Source organism: Chiloscyllium plagiosum, chromosome 34 (genome assembly GCF_004010195.1).
Source record: "Chiloscyllium plagiosum isolate BGI_BamShark_2017 chromosome 34, ASM401019v2, whole genome shotgun sequence".
NCBI classification, from domain to species: Eukaryota; Metazoa; Chordata; class Chondrichthyes; order Orectolobiformes; family Hemiscylliidae; genus Chiloscyllium; species Chiloscyllium plagiosum.
In genome coordinates this window covers 41,284,435-41,309,860 of record NC_057743.1, presented here as the reverse complement: position 1 = coordinate 41,309,860, position 25,426 = coordinate 41,284,435, and the positions used below count along the sequence as shown (strand labels likewise).

The following is a 25,426-nucleotide window of genomic DNA, read 5'->3' as shown; positions in this document are numbered from 1 at the left end:
GTGGATGCTTTGGAGCGGGTTCAGAGGAGGTTTACCAGGATGCTGCCTGGACTGGAGGGCTTATCTTATGAAGAGAGGTTGACTGAGCTCGGACTTTTTTCATTGGAGAAAAGGAGGAGGAGAGGGGACCTAATTGAGGTATACAAGATAATGAGAGGCATAGATAGAGTCGATAGCCAGAGACTATTTCCCAGGGCAGAAATGACTAACATAGTTTTAAGCTGGTTGGAGGAAAGTATAGAGGGGATGTCAGAGGTGGCTTCTTTACACAGAGTTGAGAGAGCATGGAATGCGTTGCCAGCAGCAGTTGTGGAAGCAAGGTCATTGGGGACATTTAAGAGACTACTGGACATGCATATGGTCACGGAAATTTGAGGGTGCATACATGAGGATCAATGGTCGGCACAACATTGTGGGCTGAAGGGCCTGTTCTGTGCTATACTGTTCTATGTTCTAAACAGAGAATGAAAAGGGAAAGTTCGCTCATGGTTAAATAGTGTAAGAAGTGATGGTGTTGGGATAGGCGAGATGGTAAAAATGCAATGAGATTTGAAATATTTCAAATTGTGTTGTACATACATAGACTTAACCAACCTTTTCATCTGAGTAGTGAACTGTTTCACTGTTAAAACCAAATCGGAACTGCACAGGCACTTCTGGGAGAGATCACCGGACCCGAAACATTAACTCAATTTGCTCTCCACAGATGCTGCCAGACCGGCTGAGCTTTTCCAGCAACTTTTGTTTTTGTTTCTGATCTATCAAGTCAGGTTTCACTCCAGAATCAGACTTTTCCAGTGCTCCCATCAGCTGGGAACACAATCCAAAACCTCAAAAGTTGAAAAATATGCAGTCTATAGAAAGCAAGGATAGAGTTAGTGAAGGGGACTGTCTCCTTGTCTCCGAATTCAAGTGTCTATTTTTTAATAGATATTACAGTTTTATAGTGTGACCGGCTTCCCTCAGTTGGGCTGGAATCTGTAATGGTTGTAGTGCACAAATCACAAGGACAAATTTATTAGGAATCAATTTTGTCCTGAGCACTGTTAGTCACAGGCAGAGTTTCAAAAAAAGTCGTCAAATGTTTTCCACAATAAACTCTGTCTAATTCAGAGAGATAACCTTGATCTTGAGTAACACAGTCACTGCTTGTCACCAGACACCGCTATCAGAACTGGCTCAGTAAACTGGAGGAGTAAAGCTAACAGGCACAGCATTAATAAAAATACATTTTATACAAAACAGGGACAACCAGATTGATGTTCATAGAATATTCTGGAATTGATATTTCAGTTGCTGTTCCTAACATTAACTTTTACCAACCTGCCTCTTGTTCTAAGTAATTATTTTTCTCAGCAAAATCCAAGCTTGCCCATGCTGGCAATGTGTTTCCGAGTACTCAGGAGGTTTGGTGTTGCTGATCCATACTCGCAAGTTCCTTTGCAGTCTAGAGACACCGTCAGTGACAGCAGATTCTGCAATTTCTTTCCATCACACAGCCCAACTAGCAATCTCACCCACTCAAAATTGAAGAATTTGCAGCTTGACATTCCACTTATTTGGCTACATCATAGACACACCGTAATTAGTCAAGAACGCAAAATAAATCACAGAACAGAGGACAGTCTTGCAGTTTCAGGAGGCTGTCATCTAAGTAATGTTGAATGAGGGGGAGGTGATGGCAGATGAAGCTCTCTGGTAGACTGCCCAGGGTGGGTTAAACTACACATCATTTTATTACACACCACATTTAACCTGGTGAGGTGCCCATAAGAGAGACAGTGTGTTAACAAAGAAAGCAAACCCCCAGCCTCATAAGGAACCAAGAGGATAAATAGCCAAACATTTGGTCAAATGCAACATGAGGGATAAGGAGATAAGCAGAAAATAAAATAAAAAGCAGAGAACAAGGTTTAAGTAGAACACTTGTGTCAGCATTCAGAGATTCCCTCAATCTCTCCACCACATCCACCCCCACTCTCATGGTTTCAACATCACGAGACCTTGTATCAACCCCTCCTTGTCCTCCACCTTATCACTGTTTCCCTTCTGTTCTTCCTGCCCCTTCCCTTCTCCCTTTCCACTAGTTTAGAAATTCTGACATGTCCCTGCCGTTTGGAAAGCTCACTGGCCTGAAATTTCGCTCACCCCATAGAAGCTGCCGACCCCTTGAGTCTTTCCAACATTTTCTGTCTTTATTTCAAGTTTCCACCATTCGCAATATTTCACATCTGTATTTGGGTGAAAATGGTGCAAGGTTTCATGCCCATCTGTGCCACACCAACATGGGGCAACATTAGTGACTGACTAACTGGGACAGGCCAACAGAATAACTACCCTCAAAATCTTGACATTTAAAAATAAAACGAGGGAGTCACTGAACAATGACGAGGAAATGGGATGTTTATTGAAGATCAATCGTATGAATCTTTATCATCAGTGGAATTGGTTCCAAAATCTGCAAAGCTTTTTGGTTGTAGAGCATTTAGGCTTTTCATGAAACATCCTCGAGAAATTCAACGAATGTTGTGAGTAAACTGTAAAAATGCAATTTATTGGTGCTTCCTGCCTGCTGAAATAGTCACAACGGCCCTCCCTGGCTAAAATTTCATGTCACCGTGGTGTAAAACAAAGGGGCAATTTGGAAGCAACTGAAATGAATAGGAAATGAGCGAGTGAACACTACAACAGCATAAACAGGCATGGCACCTGGAGCTGGGCTGTAAGCTGTTGTCAATCTCTCTCACCGCCTTGTTTAGATACATGACAACATGTCTGGGGCAGGTGGGACTTCAACCCAGACTTGCTGGTCCAAAGGCAGGGATGCTACCACTGCACCAGAATCACAGTAACTTGTTCCATATTTGGTTATTGGAAGAATGGGAAGACTAAAATCTTCATCTTTCATCTCAATCACCGATTCACTCCTCACAGGGATTTGAGGAGCCTTTGTCGCAGTCCCAGGCTGAACCAGACCATTCAAGTACTCGGTGTTCTATTCGAGCTCCAGGTGCCACGTGGCTTCATTCTTTCTGCTGCCCTCTGTGTAACATCAACTGCCATCAGGACCATTCACCCCCAGTCTCTAACACCAGCCCTGTTGCTCTGTCCAATCTATTCACTGCAACTTGCCCAACGCTGTGCAGTTCAACAAACCCAGCTCAGCTCTTCACCTTGAACTCACTGATCTCCTAGTCACCAGATCCAGGCAACACACTGTCCTCACGATGGTTTGTCAGGCAGAAGATACACATGAAGGGCTTATGCCCAAAATGTCAGCTCTCCTGTTCCTGAATGCTGCCTGACCTGCTGTGCTTTTCCAGTGCCACACTTTTCAACTCTACTCTTCAGCATCTGCAGTCCTCACTTCCTCCAAGATACAGAAGCTTGAACACACACACCAACAGGTTCAATAACAGCTTCTTCCCTGCTGTCAGACTGCTGAATCGACCTCTCAAATTTCAAACCTAATGCCGATCTTGCTTTTGTGCCCCTCCTGTGCAGTGTAACCTTGTAGACCTCACTCTGTCTAATCACCCGATCATCTATACGTCCTTGTTTGCTATGATCTGCCTGTACTGCTCACAAAACAAAAATCACTGTACTTCGGTACATGTGAAAATAAATCAAAGCAAATCAATCAGGCAGATTCTCACACTGTGATGCCCCTTGTTCCATTCTCCTCATTCTCTCTCTCTCGTATTCTTGCATATCCCTCCCACCCTTTATCCCACTATAAAAAAGGATTATATTTTCAGCCACATGGACTCAGCTCTCTAGGGCTCCTTCCTAGAAACCTCCACCTTTCTCTCTGACCTTAAAAACCTCCTCAAAGCCCATCACAAAGTCAGCTTCAGGACAGTGCTCTCAACCTCTCCTTGCCTTTCACTCCGTTTTCTTACACCAATCCATGATGCACTTGGGGGAGCTCCTAAAACCACTGTTAGCGAGCAGTTTAGAGTGTTTGTATCAGCATACATGCATCCTTTCCTGTGGGTTTGTGTGCACATGGTGCAGTGTACATGCCTGTGTCTGTATAAATTGTGTTTGTGTCTTTTCACATAAAGATGCTTTCAATAAGAAGTTTCCAACCTTGACTGTTCAGTTTTGTGTCTAGTCAGTGCAACATGCAGATACAAAGGAAGTGTTTCAAACATGCTTCCCACATGAAGCAGAGTTCAAGGCCCATCACCCACACAAAATTCAACTGAACATTAAACTCTCAACTTACTTTGCAGGTGTCTCTACACAGACAAAACAAAGTGCATCTTCTACATGTCAGGGCACCCCAGAGTGTCTCAACTTTCATAAAGCACTTTCTAAAAGGCAGACTTGATTGTAATATGGAAAACAACAGCTCACCTGTGGACAGCAAGATCCCATGAAGAGGACAAACAAATCACTGGAAAAACTCAACAGGTCGGACAGCAGCTATGGAGAGAAAGATTCTGAAAGGTTACTGGACCCGAAACGTGAACTCTCTTTCTCCTCAGATCCTACCAGACTCGCAGAGGTTTTCTGTGTTGGTTTCTGATTTCCAGCATCCACAGTTCTTGGTTATTTTTTGTTTTCCCATAAACAGCAATCTGACTGGATCACATGTGGTTTTTGTGATGTTGCTAGTACCCAGGAATCAGGGTGTTACTCACTGGCTTGCCATCAAACGGGCACCAGGGATATTTCCTATTCAAGGGGCAGCTGGACTTTCAGTCTCATGTCTCCTCAAAGACAACACCTCCGATAGGGCAGCCCTCAGTCAGTGGGCTACCAGCATGGTTTAGAGGGGTCAGCCTCAGGAGTGAGATTCAAACCCACATCATCCCAACTGGGATGCAAAGTCTGAAACCAAATGCCTGAGGACCTGATGCAACCGCTCTGCAACGGTGTTGCTACACAAATACTGTTGTTCCTGAAACAGCATTGACTGAATGCTTGGGGAACAGCAGAGCACTTTCTAACGGAACCTCAGATGTAGATATACCTCTTCCTCTCAACAACTGGTGCAGTGAGAATTTACAAGTGAAATAAACCAAACACAGCCGATGGCATCTCAGGGCTGACAAACATCCTGCAAGTTTACGAGTGAGTTTATCTCATCTAACAGACGGAGAGTATTAACATCGCCCAAAATAGTTCATTTCTATTACTGTCCAACATCCTAGCTTGTGGTATTCAACTAGCGTTGTGGAACAAGAACATGACAAAATAACATTCAACCATCCACAGCAAACATCTGAACACGCAGTGAGAATTATTTTATATCAGGATAACACTGAAGACAAGAAACTTTAGTAAACATGGAGACACTGGGAGTGTTCTCCCTCAAACAGATAACAATGGGGAGAGGTAATAGGAGAAACCACTCTCACTGGGGTGAGGGGGAGCGAGAGCGAGAGAGATAGCGAGAGCGAGAGAATTCAGATGCAGGATAGTTAGCAAAATATCATTTGCTGGTTTGGGGGTGGGGAGCGATGTTTGTATACAACAAATTGTAATGATCTGGAATACAGTTACCTGAAAGATTGGGAACAGACTGTAACGGCCAAAAGGAGGCAATGGATAAATAGACAAAATACTGCACTCTCTTTCATGAGGATTAAACCCAAGCCCAGACTTCTCTCACTGATGGAATCTTCTCAAAACGATGGCACTCTTGGAAGAGTTACCGGTTACTGGGGTCAATAATATAGCCCTCAAATCAATATAACAAAAGGCAGATTACCTAGTCATTACCATCTTGCTCTTTCTGGGATCTTGCTGTGTGCGTAGTGCTGCTAGGTTTCCCACAGTAAAACAATGGCACCACTTCAAAAACCCTCCAATGGCTGCAAAATGTATGGAAATGAACTGAGGACTTAGGAGATGCTATATAAACGCAAAACCTTTCCTTCCATTCCCCTTCATGGCCAGCCACAGCCAACTACAAGAAAGGCCGGAGGCAGAAACTTGCTTTAAACTCTGTTTAAACCAGGAACAGAGCTAGGAGCAGGAGGAGGCCATTCAGCCCCTCCAGCCTGCACTGCTACTTGATACCATCACGGCTGATCTCACCTTAGTCTCAACTCCATTCCCCTGCCCACTCTCCATAACCCTTCAACCTGTTACAAATTAAAAATCTGTCTATCTCCTCCTCAAATTTACTCACTGTCCTGCCAATCCACCACAATCGGAGGTAGTGAATTCCACAGACTCATGAGTTTAAGGGGCAGTTCCTCCTCATCTTGATTTTAAATCTGTTACCCCTCAGCCTTAAAACCATAAACTCTCATTCTAGTTTGACCCTTGAGGGGAAATACCCACTCCATGTTTACTTTGTCAATCCCCTCATGCATCTCAATTAGATCTCCTCTCATTCTTCTAAACTCTAGTGAATTTACGCTAAACTGCTCAATCTTTCCTCACAAGACAAGCCTTTCATCTCTGGAATTAAATTAGTGAACCTCCTTGGAGCTGCCTCCAATGTAACAGCTGAATTGAAACTGTGAAGTGGGTTGGGACTAGCTCAGACCTGAATCAATCCTTCGCTGCTTGTTCACTCAGTCTCACCACAGTTCAGTGGGAAGCATGGGAATAAAACATTGTCAAGTGACATCAGTAACCTCACACTAAGGGGTTACTGGGTTGCTCAGTAAGAAGTGGAATTCAGACTGACATGGTGGGATGCAATAAAGACATTTCAGCTGGAATCACATTGTATTTCCAATAAACAAACAGGCCATTCAGCCCATCTATACTGCATTGTTGCTCAGAAGCTCATGAGCCTCTGTTCATCAAATCACATGATATCTTTCTCAATGGGTTCTCCAGCTTCCCCTTAAATATATAAAAGTTACAATATCCACCTCAGCCTCTCCATGCACATACTCTCAATCCTTCCTGGGCAAAGCTGTTTCTTCCTGGGTTAAGATTAGATTAGATTACTTACAGTGTGGAAACAGGCCCTTCGGCCCAACAAGTCCACACCGCCCCGCCGAAGCGCAACCCACCCATACCCCTACATTTACCCCTTACCTAACACTATGGGCAATTTTAGCATGGCCAATTCACCTGACCTGCACATCTTTGTGACTGTGGGAGGAAACTAGAGCACCCGGAGGAAACCCACGCAGACACGGGGAGAACGTGCAAACTCCACACAGTCGGTCGCCTGAGGCGGGAATTGAACCCGGGTCTCTGGCGCTGTGAGGCAGCAGTGCTAACCACTGTGCCACCGTGCTGCCCACAGATGTTTGCATCTTGCTGAAAATTTACTGTGTTTAGCACTGCTGCCCGATCCCTGGACAGTGTGAATGCTGGCCTGATATGCAGATGTTAGGATGGAGGGTGGGCCCTGAAACTCCAGTTACTGATGGATTGTGGGCCGCCTCAATGCCACCCTGCTGGGCCAGAGAGCAGCAACTCAAACTTCAGTGACCCCAATAGAGGTGTGGGCATGGCAAAAGGAGGGAGGACTCGAGGGGGGTCTCAAAATAGATACACCCCAGAACAGGTACTTGTAAATCTTAATTTGGGGGTTGGAGGGAGGGGTAACCCCCTCGATCAATCAGGCCGTAGCTCCCCCGTTCCCCCTGAAAATGACACTTAAAGCCTTAAATTATGCAAATCAGCCCCACCTTGTTGCAGTGGGCCCCCAGGGAAAGCTCCACCAGCTGGCAAGCTGTCTCAAACGTGGCTCTCTCGCTCTGTTAGAACACTCGGAATACCATCCTCTCCAAATGCAGAAGTTCTATTTCTCAGTGTCGGATTTCTGAATGAATGCAACTTCAATCACAAGACAATAATGTAACAGGATTCAGTGTAACAAGACAGAACTAGGGACATCCTCATCATCCAAAACAATTGCAGCGTGATTTATTACCAAACGCCGTTTTCATACAAGTCATTTACTGTGATACACAGAACCAAGACACTATGGAAACTTGGGTAAAATGAACCAACAATCAGCAAGGTGATGGAAGAGATCGATGACAGTGTTATCAAACAATATTTACTCACCTAATAACCTGCTCACTGACAATCTGTTTGGGTCTGTCAGGGCCAATTAACTCCTAACCCTCACTACAGCCCCTTGGTTCAATCATGGACAAGAGAGGGGAGAGTGACAGCCAGTGACATCAAGGCTGCATTGGTCTGATTTCTGAGGAAGGGTCACCAGACCCGAAATGTTAACTGATTTCTTTTCACCGATGCTGCCAGACCAGTTGAGTTTTTCCAGTAATTTCTGTTTTTGTTCCTGATTTAAAGCATCAGCAGTTCTTTCGGTATTTAGCCATGTCAATAGTTGGTTACAAAAGCAGGTTAGAGGCGGGGAATTCTAGTGTGTAACTCACCGCCGGACTCCCCTAAGCTTGTCCACCATCTACAAGGCACAAATCAGGAGTGTGATGGAATACTCCCCACTTGCCTGGATGGGGGCAGCTCCAACAACACAAGAAGCTTGACACCATCCAGGGCAAAGGAGCCTGCTCGATTGGCACCACATCCACAAGCATCCACTCCCTCCACCACGACACTCAGTAGCCGCAATGTGTACCATCCACAAGATGCACTGCAGAAATTCACTCAAGATCCTTCGACAGGTTAAACCTACAACCTTGACTTCGTAATGCTAACTTTAAACGTGGAAGCTCAAGGGTAGCAGATGCAGGTAGTGGTGAGCTTGTGTATATTCCCCTCCAAACCATTAACAATCCTGACTTGGAATAAGGGCAGTGTGTGTCTACCCACACCCCTATGGACCTGCTGCAGTTGAGACATGCACCGCCCAGGGTAACTGGGAAGCGTAATAAATGCTGACCCAAGCAGCAACACCACAGCCCCCAAACAGAGGAGGAGGACTCGTCGTCGCCGTCGCCATCGTCGTCGCAGCCCTTCGGATTGATTATGGCTGATCCTCCAACCCAGCCCCTAGTTCACAATGTCTCCCCATACCCTTTGATCCCTTTAGCCCCAAGTACTATATCCAACTCCTTTTGGAAAACTTTCAATGTTTTGGTCGTACCTTCTCTCTATTGCAGAGAATTCCAAAAGGTTCACCATTCTGGGTGAAAACATTTCTCATCTCAGTCTGAAATGGCCTGTCTTGTATCCTTAGACTGTAACCCCTGGTTCTGACCTCCCAAGTCATGTGGAACATTCGCCTCGTGTTTACCCCATTTAATCCGGTTAGAATCTTAATGGTCTCTACAAAATCCTCCCCCTCTCATTCTTCCAATCAATGAGCAACAAAACTGCACTCTGTGTCTTGGAACTGAGAGAGCTGGTCATTCAGGAGTTAAACATCACTGGAGAACACTGTCTGTGTGTTCATTACTTTTGCTTCAATGTTAATTCACCACCTTTATGAGGAAACTCAGACATCAATGCTGGTGGTTCACTGCTTGCCCTCTGGTGTTTTCTTTCAAATAAACTAGCGAGCTAGTTATCATTCACTGCTGCACATATTAAATCATCAGGAAGGCACACGGTATTAATGCACAAAGTTAATTAAAAGATGGGCATGTTATGCTGCAGAGAACACAGATGTACTCCAGTATTTTCTGACTGAAAAGGCACGCTCTCCCAGTCTATGTTTGGGAAACAATTTTCCTTTCCGTACAAATGCAGGGGGATGATTTCATCTTGCATCTTTACACAGTTTGTGAAAAATTTTAAAACACAGCCTCACGCAAAACAGCAGAGAAAGCCCTTGCTTCTCTCACTGCGTGAGCCTGCTTCAGCTGAAACACAAAATTATCCTCCTCCCCCTAACCACCAAAACCTGCCCTGTGCTCCCTGCTGCTCCCAAAGGGCTTTTTCACCAACTTTCATTAGTACAAGGCTCTTAAAGTAATGAAGCATCTCAAGACACCTCACAGATAAACATGACATCGGCATCAACTACAGCAAACATTAGAGTTCAGGGAAAGCTTGGCCAAAATAGTACTTGTGTTACATTGTACATGACATGGAGATGGTGAGGGGAGGGATTTCTACAGGAGCTAATAATGGCAGGAGAAGACTAGAGACACAGACAGCGCGAGCAAGTGGGAGACACACAGAGAGGGAGAGAAAGTAGAAGAAGAGACTAATCCAAATGACGGAGATAAAGTATGGCCCCTTTATTTCCAAGGCTGGGGATGAGCTGAAAGTCAGGAAACAAGCCCAATTCCACCCTCAGAATCACAACCTAATCAGCTGCACTCCAGCCAATTTGAGAAAGTGCCTCACTGAAGGTGAAAATATTCCTTCAGTTTAACAAACATGCAAAAGCCCAGAGCCTCTGATTCCAAGCAGTGAACATAAATAGAGTCAGAGATGTACAGCATGGAAACAGACCCTTCAGTCCAACCCGTCCATGCTGACCAGATATCCCAACCCAATCTAGTCCCACCTGCCAGCACCCGGCCCTTATCCCTCCAAACCCTTCCTATTCATATACCCATCCAAATGCCTCTTAAATGTTGCAATTGTACCAGCCTCCACCACTTTCTCTGGCAGCTCATTCCATATACGTACCACCCTCTGCGTGAAAAAGTTGCCCCTTACGTCTCTTTTATACCTTTCCCCTCTCACCCTAAACCTATGCCCTCTAGTTCTGGACTCCCCGACCCCAGGAAAAAGAATTGGCCTATTTATCCTATCCATGCCCCTCATAATTTGGTAAACCTCTATAAGGTCAGCCCCCAGCCTCCGACGCTCCAGGGAAAACAGCCCCAGCCTGTTCAGCCTCTCCCTATAGCTCAGATCCTCCAACCCTGGCAACATCCTTGTAAATCTTTTCTGAACCCTTTCAAGTTTCACAACATCTTTCTGATAGGATGGAGACCAGAATTGCACGCAATATTCCAACAGAGGCCTAACCAATGTCCCTTACAGCTGCAACATGACCTCCCAACTCCTATAAATGATGGGAAGACATTTACAAGGTCTGTCTTGTTAAAGCAAACCCACTTCCAAGGCTTTGTATAGCTAAAGGTAAAGTCACCATAATCTTACTAGACTATAGGGCTGCTCTCTCGCACGAGAGCACACCAGAGAGCGAGCGCGAGCGTGCGCAAGAGAGAGGGCGCGCGAGCGCAAGAGAGAGGGCGCGCGAGCGAGAGCACAGCGGTGAGTTTAACCTGAGGATTACTATGCCTCAGGCGAGGAGAAAGGTCGAGAGGGAGAGTTCCTTCATGGTAACCTCAGCTAGTGTGGGAATTGAACCCACGCTGTCTGTGTCACTCTGCATCGTTAACCAGCCACCCAGCCAGTGAGCTAAACCTGGTTAAAAGGGAAAGGCAAAACTAAAATTCAAATGACAGCAGAAATGGCTGGACAGCCTCAGCAGGGAGCAAGTGTCTGTGGAGAGAAAGCAGATTCAGTGTTTCTAATCCAGCAACCCTTCCAAAAATTTCAATCCACAGACCGTCCAAAGTGCATGTTACATTCTGCTGCACTGGGTTGTCTGCTGTCAAGCCGAGGCTGACATGAGGTTACTGTGATGTCTGCTAATACAGAGTTTGGACACAGCAGACCCCAGCTGCTGAGCTGGTGGTAACAGCTGGGCAGTGCAGAGGAAAAAAGGTATCGAATCATGACACCAACAAGTAAACCGTTTCAGATCAGGGAGCCGCATGCAAAAAAACCGAGATGAGTGAAGCTGACAGAAAAAAAAAATCATACACTTCATTAGGCTTCCACCAACTGAAGTTCATGCTGGATTCAGTCCGGGTTTGGAAATGTTTAATCTCAGCAGAATCTACAAGAGCACAACTTTCAAGATGCTGCACTTCAATTCATTCCCGACAACAAAAACTGCAAGAACAAAAGAGCCTCCTACCAAACAAAACCCACTGACTCCCTTGCCAGTGAGCTTGGGGTATCCGCTGCCCTCCTGTGTGTGGGCATCCCTCCAGCACTATGAGCAACCTCCTGCTCCTGTCACCGGTTCACGCAGTGCAGCCTGTGCACCAACTACACCCTCTACAGCATTTCCTCAGGCACAGGCGGAGCTGAAATGAGCCACACCATTACCCCAATGACAATATTGTTGCTAAGCAACGGCCAATGAGCTTTGCTGGCTTGACTGCAGTAATAAATGCTAACAGCAGAGAAGGAAAGGCAAATATAAACCTAGCCACTAGCATTAACGACCCCTCGCAGGATTCAAAACCCTCACGCTAACATATTTCACAATGACCATGCTGACAATTTTAGGGCTGAGGTAAAAGCAATGCGAGGCCATAAAACATGATCAATTAAAAAGGGAGGGTATCATCTCCATCAATGGATATTGATACCCTGCTTTAGGATGAGAACAGGTTATTTTAACTGCTATGTTGAACAGGCCCAGCAACATTAAAAAGAGGATCAATGCTCACATCCCCCTGACTGTGTTTACACAGTGGATTCACACTAATGGCAATATTTAGGGACTACTCCAGAATCCTGGAATTGTTACAGTACAAGAGGCCATTCAGCCCAACACTGTAAAGGAAATTGGCCATCTTGTTGGCAGCATTTTTTTTTAAAATAAAGCAAAGCAACGCCAACAGTTGAGAGGAACTGGAGCCAGTGGTTTCAGGAGTGGGTCACCCAGCGCAATTTAACTGACCCAACAGAAAACCGAAACAAGATGTGCTAGACCCTAACCGGTCAGGACACCTCGCGAAGAGCGAAAACAGGCACCTCAGCAACTCAAATGGGACTCTCCTCCCACACAGAACCCCATCCCCCAGAAAGGGAGGGCAGTGTAAACGATAAGGCTGATGCATTTTCCATCACTTTCAGTGAGAATTGTTCAGTGGATGATTCTTTCAGCCTTCTTGATTCACTCCATATCAATAAACCGCTGGAGGCACTGGATATCACAAAGGCTATTGGCCCCAACAATATTCCAGCAATATACTGAAGACTCACGCTCCAGAACCTGCTGCTCCCCTAGTCAAGCTCTTTCAGTACAGCTACAACACTGGCATCGACCCAAAACTGTGGAAGATTGCCCAGGTATATCCAGCACATGCACAGCAGGGCAACTCCACCCCAGTCTATCCTCAATGAAGTAGAAGGATACTATAGATGGGCTGGAAACTGGAAAATCTGAGAGAAAGAAAGGAACAAACAAAAAAGTAGGGAAAGAGAGAGAAGAGAATGGGAGCAAGAGAGGACAGTGATTGGTTTGGAGGGGAGCATGTTCCTATTCATCAGCTGCCTTTGTCATTCTGGATGGACATGATCATGGGTTTGGAAGATGCTGTCTGAGGATCTTCGATGAATTTCTGCAGTGCATCTTGTAGATAGTAGCAGAGTGTGTACTGATTGTCGATGGTGGAGGGAGTGGATGCTTGTGGATGTGGTGTCAACCAAACAGGCTGGATGGTGTCGATGGGTGTTGATGGAGCTGCACCCCTTCCAGGAAAGTGGGGATTATTCCATCACACTCCTGACTTGTGCCTTGAAGATGGTGGACAGGCTTTGGGGGGGGGGGGGGGGTGGCGGAAGAGAGAGGGTTCAGGTGGTGAGTTACACAGCAGAGAATGCCGAATCTCTGACCTGCTTTTGTAACCAAGTATTGACATGACTAGACCATTTCAGTTTCTGGTCAATGGTAACCCCCAGGATGTTGATAATGAAGGGACCAGTGAATGTCAAGGTGCGGAGGTTAGATAGTCTCCTTTAGAGCGCGTCTCAGCCTGGCAGTCGTGTGGCACAAATTGTCGACCATTTGTCAGCACAAGCCTGGATATTGTCCAGATCTTTTGTATTAGAACACGGAGCGCTTCAGTATCTAAGTCGTCACAAACGGTGCTGAATATTGTACAATCATTTGTGAACTTCCCCACTTCTGACCTTAAGATGGAGGGAAGGCCATTGATGAAGCAGCTGAAGATGGTTGGGCCTAGGACAGACCCCGGAGGAACCCCTGCAGGGATGTCCTGGAGCTGAGATGATTGACCTTCAACAACCACAACCATCTTCCAACGTGTCAGGTATGGCTCTAACCAGTGGAGAGCTTGCCCCCTGATACTCATTGATTCCAGGAGAAAGTGAGGTCTGCAGATGCTGGAGATCAGAGCTGAAAATGTGTTGCTGGAAAAGCACAGCAGGTCAGGCAGCATCCAGGGAACAGGAGAATCGACGTTTCAGGCATAAGCCCTTCTTCAGGAATTTCCTGAAGAGTTTCCTGAAGAAGGGCTTATGCCCGAAACGTCGATTCTCCTGTTCCCTGGATGCTGCCTGACCTGCTGCGCTTTTCCAGCAACACATTTTCAACCCATTGATTCCAGTTTTGCAGGGCTCTGTGATGCCACACTCAGTTGAATGCAGCCTTGATGTCAAGAGCTGTCACTCTCCCCTCCCCTCTGTAATTCAGCTCTTTGGTCCATGTTTGAACCAAGGCTGTAATGAGGTCAGGAGCTGAGTGGCCCTGGGGGAACCCAAACTGGGCGTCACTGAGCAAGTTATTGCTGAGCAGGTGCTGCTTGATAGCACTGTTGATAACCCCTTCCATCACTTTACTGATGGGGTGGTAATTGGCTGGGCTGGATTTGTCCTGCTTTGTGTGCACAGGACATACCTGGGTAAGTTTCCACATTGTCGGGTAGATGTCAGTGTTGTAACTGTACTGGAACAGTGTGGTTAGGGGAATGACAAGTTCGAGTCTTCAGTACTATTGGATGTTTAGTTACTTTCAGGCACCATATAAACTGAAGTTGTTGTTGGATTACTTTGCTAGGTTACTGAAGCACAGACACCAATCCGGGCTGCTCTGGTCCTAGCCTCCAGCCTCGCCCTAGTCTCTGCACAGTGACAGCAACCACCACCTAACATTCACCAAAGCTGCTCACTCTGTCTAGCAGCAGCCTGGCAATGGTTTGACTCAAAGATAGACCTTCCAAATCACCGGAACTACTGGTCAACAGAACAGTCTCTGCCAAACCACATTCTTTGCAGCATCCATTCTCCAATAAAGCAAAGGGGTCATCTCCGTGAACCCATGGGTAGCAAAGCCCTGACATGCACCACCTGAAGCCACAAAACCCTTGACAGTCCAGAATACACAGCAATACTGGCACCACATCCAATCCCCAATCTGTGAGTGGTGCTAATGGAGTCCTGTTTACACCAATATCTAATAAATTGTGTTAAGGTCCAGTCCTCCACACAGGCCATCATTACTGCTCCCTAACCAACAGTCAGGGCAGGTTCTGACTGGCATGGATGTGTGATAGTGCTGGGCATCAGGAAGCTGGTGAATGTTGATTACAATGGTGATCTACCAACCAAAGAGAACTGAGCAAGAAATGGATTCGTAATCACTGCATATAAAAGGTCCATTCTGTTCAGCTGTTACAGTCAACACAAGGAAATGCTCATTGACATAACCACCACTTTGCAGAGTCTTCATCAACTTGGCTTAAACTCTAAAGTGATGGTCCACAGACTGAGAAAAGGTCAGAGATTTGCATTTCTTGTTTCTGCCTCATAGGCTAATCAATATAACCAATACCATCTGCAGGTTTGCAATTGAAGTCAGTTTTTGCAATTGTGCTAAGCTTGTATCAAACCCTCATTAGATCACACTTTGATCACAACACACAATCCACATTACAAAAAAAAAGGCACTGGCCAAAGTGCAAAACTGATTTACAGCTGAAGGCAAAGAGGATGGATCAGCACAGACTGAAGACACTGGGAGTCTCCTCACTATATAAAAACGAATCTGACACAGCTCTCGGGGACACAAAGAGATCTTATACAGGAGAGAGAAAACATGTTTGCTCCTGTGTGGAAAACCAAAACCAGGTGTTTTATTAAGAAATTCAGGAGAAACTCTTTCAGCCAGAGAGACAGGAATGCAGATATCACTACCACAGCAGGTGAAAGGAAAGGATCAATGAATTTCACGAGAAGAGTGTTAAACAGGACAGAGAAAAAAAGGATTACTAAAGGAGCTGAGGTGAAGTAAGACAGGAGGAGATTTGTGCCGAGGATAAAACTCCAAGTATCAGCTCAGCAGTTGCCAGCTTTTATTCTGTCAATAATTTCTAACTTGTTTATAATTTTGCTGAGCATGGGGACTGGCAGTTGGAGAGGGTAACACACCCGCCTCAACATCAGAACAGGCAGAAATGTTTCCTCAGGGATCACAGAATTAAGTTTCAGGTGTGTGGGTCAATCAAGAGAAAAATCTGTTTTTGGATGTACGGACTGTCTGCTCCACTTCCTGTCGTACATATGCCACCCCGTCTTTACAACTAAACATTTCCATCTTTCACACGGAATCCGGCTGCACAGGGGTGTGTGTGTCTGTGTGTGGTTCAGTCACAGGGCTATGGCTATCATGGATAAAGCTGCACAGCACATCTCTAACACTAAGATACTTCCCCTTGGCTCACCACTGCCCCAACAGAAGCATGCTTTTTCCTCCAGCTGCCAAATCCTTTGAAGTGCTTTATACATCATGGTCAGACAGCCCTTCAAATCACCTAAACACAAGATGAACCCAAGCCAGGTTTATGCAAACTCTTCATAGTTTAACCCTTTTCACTCCAGGATCATTGCAATGAACCTTGCATCCTGCCTTGGGTCTGGATTACCTTCCTAATAAAATAGGTGGTATCCACAACAGAATCCAGTTACTCCCGATGGAACATGGCCCAGTATCTAAAGCTAATGGATTCCTTCCTCCTCTATATTTGCAACCCTCGTAGAGATGCTAAGTGGGATCCTTTAGCCTTTTTGACAGCTTACTGATTTGTGGCGATTCATACATTCAGATCCCCAAAACCTGGAGCCATTCTGGTACCTGATGTACCAGCATTTCACCAACATTCAGACTTAGCTTTCTCATGTCTGAAGTGATGACCCCACATTTGGCCACAATGAAGTCCATTTGCTTCACGAAGACCAGCCATTAAAGTGACTTTATAAAACACAAGCCAAAAATTCACATGTTCCAATAGTTTGCACTGACCAAGTGGTTAGGGTGTCTTAGTGTTTAGCACTGCTGCCTTACAGCGCCAGTGAGCCAGGTTCAATTCCACGCAGTCAAATGTCAGTATGGAGTTTGCACGTTCTCCCCATATCTGCGTGGGTTTCCTCTGGGTGCTCCGGTTTCCTCCCACAGTTAGGTTAGGTGGATTGGTCATGGGAAATCTGGGTGAGACTCTATTCAGAGGGCCAATGTGGACTCAACAGGCTGAATGGCCTGCTTCCACATTGTAGGTGTTTTATGATTCTAAGTCAATAATTGTAAACACTTAGGCATGTAGTGAGTTTGTTGATTGAAAACAGATAGATATTGTAGGATGTGTATGTGTTGGAATACAACCAACAAAAAGCTCTAGGATATGAATACGTCACTTGTGTTATACCATTTCACCTCAAAACAAACCAACCAATCATGGCACCACACAGGAGGAGAAGTATTTTCACACAATCCTCCTCTAAGTGATGCTGAATACCAATTTTGAATGTACCAAAAAAGGTCTTTTTATATAAAGAGATCGAATGGACAGCCAAGTTGGATAAATTCAAACTCGTGATTTACAGTAAACCAATTTCTACAGCAATGTCACTGAATAAGCAAAATAAAAACAGACGGTTCTACCTTGTTTATTGGCAACATGGAGTCATTTTACTGTGTACTTTATAACAGGTTAGAGAGATTTAACAGCTTCATTTTTAAATAAAAGAGTAAGATTTGAAGAGTCGAAGTGCTGCCATTATGACAGGAAGGGTAGAAAGGGGGATGGCGGGGAATGCTTTTGATCAGGGAGAACATTACGGCTGTACTTGAGGAGAATATTCCGGGCAGATTGTCCAGTGACGTTATAGGAGTGAAACTGAGAAATTAAAAAAAAAGGGTTGATCACCCTGCTGGGATTGCATTTTAGCTCCCCCCCCCTCCCCAAAAAAAGTCAAAGTGAAACATGTAAGCAGATGTCAGTTATCTGTAAGAATAATAGGGTGGTTATGGTAGGGGATTTTAACTTTCCAAACAGAGACTGGGACTGCCATCGTGTTAATGGTTTGGATGGGGAGGATTTTGTTAAGTGGGCCAAGAAAACGCTTACTCAATATGTGGATGTACGCACTGGATAAGGAACAATATAGTTGACCTACATGGGAAATAAGGCAGAGCAAGTGACTGACGTGGCAGTGGGGGAGCACTTTGGGACCAGTGATCATAATTCTATTACTTTTAAAATGGTTAAAAATCTCACAGCACCAAATTATAGTTTATTTGGAAGCACTAGCTTTTTGAGTGCTGCCTCTTCATCAGGCAGCTGTGAAACAGGATCATAGGACACAGAATTATAGCAAAAGATTACACACAGAGTCATGCAACTGAAATGACATATGAAACAAACCTAGATTGCTGTTAAGCCTTTCATCTTTTAGAATGGGTTGCAGGCTTTGGTTCCAAATAGACCTGTTGGACTATAACCTGGTGTTGAGAGATTTTTAAACAATGTCCACCCATGCCCAACACCAGCACCTCCACATCAGTTTTAAAATATAGTTATGGAAAAAGATGGAACTGATCTAAAAGTTCCAAATTTGGAGTAAGGCCAATTTTGACAGGCTTAGACAGAAACTTTCAAAAGTTGATTCAGATATACTATTTGCAGGGAAAAAGGGACGGTTGAGAAATGGAAGGCCTTAAAAGAATTAGATAACAATTAGTATGGAAGGCAAGGCTGGATGGCTGGAAAACTGGAGGCTCTGGTCAAGAATATACACACACACACAGACACACACACACAGACACACACACACAGACACACACACACAGACACACACACACAGACACACACACACACACAGGATAGTGAAAGAAGCACTTGCTATGCTTGCCTTTATTGGGAGGTCATGTTGAAGCTGTACAGGACGTTGGCTAGGCCACTTTTCTGGTCTCCCTACCATAGGGAGCATGTTGTTAAACTTGAGAGGGTTCAGAAAAGATTTACAAAAGGCTGTTGCCAAGATTGGAAGGTTTGAGCTATCGGGATAGGCTGAATAGGCTGGGGCTGTTTTCCCTGGAGCATTGGAGGCTGAGGGGTGACGTTATAGAGGTTTATAAAATCATGAGGGACATGGACAGGATAAATAGACAAGGTCTTTTCCCTGGATGGGGGGGGGGTTGGGGTCCAAATGCAAAAAGAGGGCATAGATTTAAGGTGAGAGGGGAAAGATTTAAAACGGACCTAAGCGGTGGCTTTTTCCACACAGAGTGGTGAGTGTATGGAATGTAGACAAACAGGAAGCTGGAAGAACACAGCAAGCCAGGCAGCATCAGGAAGTGGAGAAGTCAATGTTTCAGGACTGAATGGAATGAGCTGCCAGAGGAAGTGGTGGAGCCTGGTCCAATTACAACAACATTTAAAAAGGCATCTGGATGGGTACATGGATAGGAAGGGTTTAGGAGGGATCTGGGCCAAATGGGACTAGATTAGGTTGGGATAGCTGGTCAACATGGATGAGTTGGACCATGTTGTACAGCTCCATGACTGTATGAGGGGAAACAGCCTCTCAGCATTTACCCTGTCAAGCCCTTTAACAATGCAATATGTTGCAATGGGAATACCTCTCATTCTTCCAGACTCTGAGTAGGGTCCTTGCCCCTAACCTTCGCTCATAAGATGATCCCTCCATACCAGGGATCATCCAAGTGAACTTTCTCTGAACTGTCTCCAATGAAATATCTTTCCTTAAATAAGGGTATCAGACCGTTCTCAGTTATATCAATGAGCAGCCATCAGCAGTGGAGTGTGGGGCATAGCTAAAAAGGGAGGCAGGGGATAGTTGTCACCCAGATGTTAAAGTAAAGGAGCAGAGATAGCAGAATGGGTGAAATTCACAGCTGAAAAAAAATCACTGAAATTAAACACTGTTCCAAATCAGAAATTAATCCACTGGGATGTCAGAAATCAACTTTCTGTCCTTGCGTCTTCATTCACCGGTGAGGAGCAGGTACCTGACCTCATGTGCTCAGAGGCAGTGGCAAATAATTCAGACTGACATGATCCGATTTCCTTTGAAGAAACTGTCACTGTACTGGTTTTGTCCAGGTCTTCCATTAGCAACACATCTTTCTGCTTGTATTCTCTCCTGTCAAAACCGCTCTTCCTCAACCTTCCCCATTTAATAAATCACACGTACTTTTATTATTTTGGTAAGGCCTGGGGTATTAAAAGGGTTTAAACTAGAATCACTCATCGCCTGAACACTTACCCCCTCCCCCCACATACCAAATCAATTTGTGTTCTCACTTTTCTGTAGCTGTGGGAGACCCGGAGGGGGTCGGGGGTGGGGGGGGGGGGGGGTGCAGTCACATCTGCCGCTCTCTCCGTAACAACAAACCAGACGGCAGCACAAAACCAGAGAGGGGCTGATGAGAGGACAGACTGTTTCAGACTCCGGCATCCGCTCTCCCAGTCAGTCAGTCAGTCAGTCAGTCAGTCACCAGGAGACCCCAGAAAAGCTGGCCCTAAGGAAACCGGCTGACATGGTGGAAAATGTCCCCTCACCCAGAGAATGACCGTGAAAGCCCAACATACTTACAGTTCACCAATGTTCACCTTCACCTCCTTGCCAGCGACGCAGTAAATCCACAGCAGGAAAAAGAGTGGCACCTAGACTGAGATGTTCATTTCTGGTTAATGACCTAATGTTGGAGTAATATATTATTTAGCAGAATGTTGTTACCTATTCTGGAGCATGTTACTCCAGGGTATCACTGCATTGTGTTCCTGATATTAATGGATGCAAGCAAAGTATTGTGACACTCCCTTCACATTTCTCAAGTTTCACAAATGTTATGATTATTATAAGTAACACAGACTTGCAAAGAAATAAACTGCATTTGCACACATCAAGTCTGACTAAGCACAGAGTAAGGGTACAGGCTGCTTACCTTGCTGGTTCTCCCCCCACCACCCCCCCTGCCATTTACAGAGACCAGCTGGGTTAGAAAGCTGCCAAAGCAAAACTGTATTAAGATCAGGTCAATCCCATTATTAGAAAAGGCTAAATAAATAGCAGGAATCACATTGTTACACAGCCTCAATTAAACTGAAACTATTATTCAACTTCCCAGCTGCTCCTCAATCCCAAGAGCAATGCCGGGAGTTTTCACAGCGTTAAACAGAGGGAGGGAGGGAGGGGGGAAAAAGGGGAAAAGGGAGGGACCCACATGCCTTCCAGGCATCACATGCGTAACAGCTGGGTGAGAAGATCTTTGCAAGGGGAAATACAGCTGAGATATTCATTGGCTTGCAGAAGTGTGCTAGGAAGTCGCCAGTGGAAATGAAGAACACTCTCAGAATCTGCGCTGCATGTTATTGTAGGTACAAGGGGAATTCCTGAAGAAGGGCTCATGCCCGAAACGTTGATTCTCCTGCTCCTTCGATGCTGCCTGACCTGCTGTGCTTTTCCAGCAACACATTTTTCAACTCAGAATTTTAGACACACACAAAAAAAAGCTCATTTTCTGGAGTTGAGTTTTCTTTTAAAATTGGAAGCAGATTTAGTTTGAATCTAATCAGTGTTTGATTCAGGGGAAGAAGAAATTCTAGTCCCACTTGTTTATTGTTAATCAAGAGCATCCTTTTTGTGTTTATTTATTTAAAGACTTGCAGCACAGGGAGGCTATTTGGTCCTTTGTACTGGGGTTGGTTAAGAAGAGCAAAATAGAGTCATACAGCACGGAAACAGACCCTTCAGTCCAACCAGTCCATGCTGACCCTAATCCCAAACTAAACTAGTCCCACCTACCTGGTCTTGGCTCATATCCCTCTAAACCCTTCCTACTTATGCACTTAAATATCTTTATTAAACATTGTCATTGTATCCGTTTCCACCACCTCCTCTGGAAGTTCACTTCACACAGGAACCACCCTCTTGTTTTAAAAAAAAGATTACTCCTCAGAACTGCACACGGTACTCCAGAGAGGCCTCAACAATGGCCTGCACAACCTCAATATGACATCCCACCCCCTATACTCAAAAGTCTGAGCAATGAAGGCAAGCATGCTAAATGCCTTCTCAACCACCCTGTCTATATGATGGAAAATGCAAAAAATTCTAACTTGAATTCCTTGGTCTTTGTTCTACAACACTACCCAAGGCCCGACTTTTAATTGTAGAAGTCCTGCCCTTGTTTATTTTGCCAAAATATAATATTTCCCATTTATCCAAATTATACTCTGCCACTCCTCAGCCCAATAACCCAATTGATCAAGATCTCATTGTAATCTTCGATAAACTACACCACCAATTTTGGCATCATCCACAAACTTACTAACCATGCTTTCTATATTCTCATCCAAATAGATTACATAAAAACTAACAAACAAAAGTGGACCCATCACCGATCCCTGTGGAACACTGCTGGTAACAGGGCTCAGTCTGGAAAAAACCTTCCACCATCACGCTCTTGTCTCCTGACATTAATCCAATTGTCAAGCTCTCCCTGAATCCCATGTGATCTAACTTTACTGATTAGTCTGCCTTGTGGAACCTTGTCAAAGGCTTTACTAAAGTCAGAGTAAACAATGTCTATCACTCTGCCCTCAATCTTCTTGGATACTTCCTCAAAAAAAAAAGACGTTTGAGACTCACGATTTCCCTCCTACAAAACCATGCTGACTATCCCTAATCATTCCTTTCCTCTCCGAATGTACATAAATCCAGTATTTCAGAATCTCCTTCAAATTACCCACCAATATCAGACTCACCAGTCTATAATTCCCAGGTTTCTTCTTAGAGCCATTCTTAACAAAGGCACATTTGCCACTCTCCAGTCATTCAGCGCCTCACCTATAGCAATAGACGAAGTAAATATTTCTGCGAGGGGCTGCACAATTTCCTCCCTAACTTCCCAAACCATCCTGCGATCCACTAGATCAGGTTTCAGAGATTTATCCACCTTTGCATTTCCTAATACCTCCAGCACTTCCTCTTTGGTAATGTTTTCAAAACATCAATGTTATTTCCCCAAGTTCTCTAACCTCCATTTCTTTCTCCACAATAAAAAGTGACAAAATATTCATTTAATATTGCTTTAAATCTAAAAGAATTAGAGTGAGCAATATTACTGGGCAGGTTATTCTTCAAGACCCACACAGACATGATTGGTCAAACAGCCGCTCTGTGTCATCCACATTGTATGATTCAATGACTATGACAACATTCAAAAGTACTGTGTACGCACACAGTCTAAACTAATGGCTCAGCTGGTTAGTGCACTTGTGCACATGTAGACCAGGTAAGGATGTGCTACAACAGATTTCAGAATTCATACTGACCCAACGTCGAGCTGGTCAGCAACTCTCAAAGTGCAGGTTTTGCCACTGGTCTCCACCTCACAGCACCAGGGCAATGCCCAGGTTGGGAGTGTCGAAAGGGAGGGCCGAGTTAAAGGGTGCCTTATTCTCCAGGTTCAGTAACCTCCTCACAGCTCCCCTGACAGACATGGTGGCACAGTGGTTAGCACTGCTGCCTCACAGCACCAGAGACCCAGGTTCGATTCCAGTCTCGGGCAACTCTCTGTGTGGAGTTTGCACATTCTCCCCGTGTCTGCGTGGGTTTCCTCCGGGTGCTCCGGTTTTCTCCCACAGTCCAAAGAATGCGCAGGTCAGGTGAACTGGCCATGCTAAATTGCCTGTAGTGTTAGGTGAAGGGGTAAAATGTAGATGGGTTACACTTTGGAGGGTCGGTGTGGACTTGTTGGGCCAAAGGGCCTGTTTCCACACTAAGTAATCTAATTAGATAGTCCACTCCAGGATGACTCTTTATTCCAGTCCTGAAGGAGTGCTGCACTGTCTGAGGACATACTCTTTCAAATGAGACCCAAAACCAAGTCCCATCTACCAGGTTAGGTCAGTGTTAAGGAGGTAGCAGGGAACTGTTGAGCTCCAGTGTCCTGGTCAATATTTGTTTTGTAGTCAACATTCTCACATAAAACCTGATACCTAGTGGGTCAGTACCACATGGCTGTCATGTGTACTAATTTCAATAGTGACTGTAGGCTTGAACCTTATTCACTACACCATGTACTAGTTTTGATTAAAACAGATTAAAAATCCTCAAGGGCAGACGTGGAGAAGATATTTCCTCTTATGGCAGAATCCATGACTAGGGGTCACTGTTTAAAAATCAGGGGTCATCTCTTTAAATCAGAGTTGAGGCATTGTTTAGTCCCCTCCCTCAGGGGATGTGTCTCTGGAATTCCCTCCCTAAGGGCATTGAGAGTCAGCCCACAGCACATGGGCTGCAGCAGTTAAGAAAGGCAGCTTACCCCCACCTTCAAGGGCAACTAGGGACAGGCAATAAATGCTAGACCCAGCCAACAATATCCACGTCCCATGAATGAACAATACAAAAACGTTTTTAAGGCAGGGTTGGATAGATTCTCAATAAGCAAGTGGGGAAGAGGGTGAAAAGGTCAAGATGGTGGATTTGAGGTTAACACAAGACTAACCGTGATCTTATTGAACGGGTCGAGGGGCTGAATGGTTTCCTTCTGCTCCTTGCTCTTCTTTGTACGAGACATTGAGATTCTGAAAGTAGTTATAAAAAATGCAAGCCCTTGAGTTCTCCGATCACTGAGAAGTAACGAGCCCTCAGAGCAGCACCATCGCACTCCCTTTGCAGGGTCAAAATCTGATCTGACCTCAGTAGTTTGACCATGATGTGATGGGCTATTGGCTCACAGGGAGTCAAAGTCTCACTCAACTTCAGTTCAATGTCAGAGGTTACTGGAAAACAACAGGGGGGGGGGGAAATCAACTTTCAATCTAAAAGCAAGCAGAGAGGCAAGGTTGTGGATTGCATATTCATTTCAAACTCTATTATATTACAGATGCAAGTATCACACATAGGAAACAAACACCATGCAACCAAAAACTATAGCCACATTTCCTTACAAAGGCATATCAGAAATGACTTCCAGACTACTTGGACCCCTTGACCTCATGGTAGCCCACAAACCTACTAACCCAATTAAACAGCAAATAATGAACCTAAAGGATCCAATAGATACCACCAGCAAAACTATCATTTACAAGATACCATGCAAGAACTGTAAAAAAACACTACATCGGACAAACCAGCAGGAAACTTGCGACCAGGATACATGAACACCAACTGGCCACCAAAAGACATGACCCACCATCATTAGTTTCTATACACACAGACAAAGAAGGACACCACTTTGACTGGGACAACACACATCCTAGGACAGGTGAAACAAAGACACGTGAGAATTCTTAGAGGCATAGCATTCTAACCAGAATTCCATCAATAAACACACAAAAAAAACCTAGAAGTGATATCATCCACCTTAAGAAACCAAGAGCTATAAATAGGGAGGCAGGACATACCACCAGCACTTCACCAGAGACTCTCACTGATGTGACCTAGTCATGGTGAAGAAACGTCTGAAAACAAAGCGTCA

The 25,426-nt window shown here is 44.9% G+C and overlaps 1 protein-coding gene across 1 annotated transcript in view; it reads right to left on the bottom strand.

Moving 5' to 3' along the window:
- The window catches only part of LOC122540121 (basic proline-rich protein-like), a 48,431-nt gene extending 23,963 nt beyond the window's left edge, over positions 1-24,468 (bottom strand). The window contains exons 1-2 of the mRNA XM_043675430.1: positions 24,452-24,468; positions 20,533-20,603 (exon numbers count right to left, since the gene is read on the bottom strand). The gene's annotated coding sequence lies outside the window, so the exon portion shown is untranslated. The remainder of the gene's footprint in view (positions 1-20,532; positions 20,604-24,451) is intronic.
- Positions 24,469-25,426: the final 958 nt, after the last annotated feature.